Source organism: Hipposideros armiger, unplaced genomic scaffold (genome assembly GCF_001890085.2).
Source record: "Hipposideros armiger isolate ML-2016 unplaced genomic scaffold, ASM189008v1 scaffold_769, whole genome shotgun sequence".
Lineage (NCBI taxonomy): Eukaryota > Metazoa > Chordata > Mammalia > Chiroptera > Hipposideridae > Hipposideros > Hipposideros armiger.
Window position 1 is genome coordinate 662,690 of NW_017732119.1, and position 3,899 is coordinate 666,588.

Here is a 3,899-nt window from a genome sequence, read left to right on the forward strand (position 1 = left end):
ATCCCTGTATTAAGAGATGCTACAACACACCTACTTTGCTTCAGGAAATAGTGTTGTGACAGCAAAGATACATAAATTCTGAAGCAAAGTAAGGAGCTTATGATATTCATTTGCATGTCAAAACCCAAATCTTGCTTCTTCCTCATCTCTATTGACAGTGATTGTGTCTACCTAAAGGAAGCAACCTGAAAGGGTTGTGCATTTCAATGAGCTCTCTAAATGCTGTGCTGTAGTAGAGGCTGCAAATTAAAATAAAAGTTTAATCATGCATCCGCCTACAAGTGCTAGAATAATAAGAATGATTAAGGACTTTAGTCTGCTTTTTGTTCTACAAAAGGAGCTTGACATCTATAGGGGGGAAAAAAACCCCACAAAACTTCTTTTATTTCTTTATTGACAGTTTTTATTGAAATCTTATACTGCTGGGAAAACCTGGAAATCTGCCCGCTTTCTTTATAGTCAGCGTGCATTTTAAATTTCACCGTCTACATGTGCAGGTTCTCTCGAGAAAAGCATATCTTTTCAAAATTTCACCTATGAACAGTGCTTTGGTCTTCATGTTAATTTTGAAATTATAGAATTGCATTATGGATGAAAAATAAATAAGTGAAAGATTACTAGTTGGATAATCCAAAAATCCAATACCCATTCCCAACTTTGCTGTTATTTAATACTTCATTGACCACAGATATGGCACATTTTCCTCTGTATCTCAGCTTCCACCCTGTATACCACAATGCAATGGCCTCCCTTCCTTGCCTGTGTCAAGGATCATTGTGTAATTCTAATGAGCTGGTGCATGCCTTAAATTTTGTCACATGTTATAAAACATTCTAGGTTTAGTCATATCTTAAAGCCAAAATAAATAAATTTTGCTGTAATAGTGAAATCATATCTAAAGTTACATTAATGCAAAAGTTTGCAACTGTACATAGTCATTTTAAATGTAAAGGTAAAATTATAAGTGGTGTTAAAAATGGGACCAGACATCTTTATAGTCAATAGCATTTCAGGGGTCAACATATTCAGTATTATCTTCTCTAATTAGATTTAAATGGCATTGATAGCTGCCTGATAATGTGGCAAGAAAGGGGAAAAGAGTAATCCAATAATGGTCCTGTTTTGATTAAACAATAATACTGCTGGACTCTTGTCTCAGTTTTGCCTTGGGTCTTGAACCTGAAAACAAATTGTTGCAAGGTGCATCTTCATGCTAAAGGAAGGACCTATATCATTTTTGTAGTATTCCAAGCAAAATGTTTTTTAAAAATGAGTTTTGAGACACTTAGTCCAACATTCAACTTTAGGATACATGGTGGGATTATAGGGACCTTTTCCACTCCAAACTGAGGAGTCCTGAAGTGAAGAATAGAGAGGTGTTTTATTCCCCTTGTGTTGGATCACCAAATGCTGTTTATGTGAGTTTTGAAAACTGCAATCATCTACTCCCATGCATCTTATTATCTACATTCCATGTCTTTAACTTTCAGCTATATTTACTAACATAATTTTATTATTCCACCATCTTTAACAATGTGACTTTTCTACCTATTGCATGGGAGCTGGGCAAGCCACTGAGGTTCTGACTCAACATCATGTAATCATTAGAGACCAGATGCTTATTATAGTCTTACCCTTCACCCACCTTGTATAAAGGCAATAGCCACAAACACCAGAATTTTGGATGTATCTGCTAACTTGGTTTTGCGTTTCCTTTAAGATTGATGGTTCCTCATGCTGTATAATCTTTGCTGCTTACTGAAAACATACAATGTTTCTCAATGAATAATCTTACCTCCAGTGAAATTGTGTTGTGCTTTCTCACACGTTTCTATTCATTATTGTAACATTTTAAGTCCTAGACCTCCTTTTTTCATTATTGGATGAAGAGAAAACATAACTTTTTAGCCTCTACTTGCAATCTATGCCCTAAATAGGCTTATTAGAAACTCCTTTAGATTACTTAGATTAACTCATGTTTGCTGATGGTTCATATGTTAAAACTGAAATGGGAAAATATTGGGCAGGAGGTGCTGTAACAGATCCCTCTTTGCCTCTAAAATAATATCCCTTACTACAGTCAAATCTTCCCAGAAAGTAAACCCATTGTGTGCACCACAAATTTTGGTGAGTGTATTGGCCTGAGTCCGTCCAATCAGGAAAAAGAAACCACATAGTGATTTAAATGGGAAATTTAATGAAAATAATTCTTATGCTTCAATAGAAGAGTAACTATAAGGTGTAAAAAGAACTTTAAGGATTTCCCAGTGCTGAGAGGGAGTACTCATGAAGAGACAGACTTGGAATTGGGACCATACTTAACCAGGCCACGAATCAGATTTGTCACATGGGCTGTAGTTTGCTGACTTCTGACCTAAAGTATTTCCATTGGCTTTAACGACAGTAAGATCAGCTCCTCTGTTCATAACTCTTCCCTTATGAATTAGCATATGCAGGTTCACACATCTAGAAATACAATTTCCTACTCTCAACTCCACATTTTTATTGTAAACAGATGTGGACAAACATTAGAAGCAACTCATGTATTCAGTTAAACTAATAAGGTATGTGTTTGATTTTTTCTAAACTCCTCCTAAATTACCAAAAGCTTTGTGTTAAGTAAAAATCATCAGTGATAGACAGCTCTTTAACCCTGAATGAAGGTAACTGATCAAATATTAGCAATTAGTACAACAGTGATATTCCAAGGAATTGGTCCTTAAATCCATGAACTTCAATTAAAAGAAATACATAATCTTCACAGAATCACAGTAAGTTGGTTCCTACCAGAGACCTCAAACAGGATTATTAGGAATCCTCCAGCAGCAATACTTTTGGGAAAAAGATATGTTTTATCCAATAATTCTAGATCAATTAGACAACTACAGTAAACGTAGATCTCTTCCACCCAAGTTCCATGAAACACTAACACAGATAGTGACCGTTTAATCTGCATTCATTTATTCTTTATTCTCTTATATATCCTTATGCTTTTCTTAATTAAGGCCACCTGTATGTTACTTTTAAGGCCAGTATTCCTAATATTGCTTTCTGTCCCTTAATTTATCTATGGTTAAAATATAGTCTCTAGCTTAAATTTGTCCATGAATGTATTCAAACATACAAGCAAATTGTCTGATGATATTTAAAACACTGAATTCACATTACCTCTTATGTATATTATGGGAATTTTGTAGCTTTCCTTGGTAACAGTTGTTTTTGTTTTGTTTTGTTTTGTTTGTTTTGTAACGAATCAGTTTCTTGAGTAATAGGACCCAATTGAAAGATGACGCTCTAGGTGGCAAACATTACAATTTGGATAGCCAGACATTTAAAGCCCTCTCTCATATCACAGAGGAGGCGGCTCGTTTCTCTACTCAAGGACCTTTTGAGGGAAGTAGTTATTGTAATAGAACTTGGACAGCGACAGAAATTAGAAGAGAACCAAGAAACAGATTGTGCATATTTGGAGGATGTTGTAATTTCACAGATATTAAAAATAAGATGTATGACTGCTCTATTGCTTTAAATAAACCAAATGATCTCAATAGTACAGACTTTATTGCCTTGGACTGGACCATTCGTAATAAGTGGTACCAAAACTTTACAACACTGTTTGACATCCCTCTCGGGTTATTTTGGTCAAAAATAGACTGCCGGTGGCCTCCAATGACTGGTATGCATTTGCAGCACTAAACCCTATTGGCTACTGCCTGAAAACTGGACAAGTGAGACATATTGTAAACGATGGCTAACATCATGATAGTACCTGACATGACATTACTCAGAAATGCATGTTGGTCCATTAGCTTTTCTTCTATGAAAAGAAGGTTCCTAGACAACTTCATTGAAGAAGAAAGAAATTTACAACAGGCCCAGAAAGCAGGACAACTCTCATA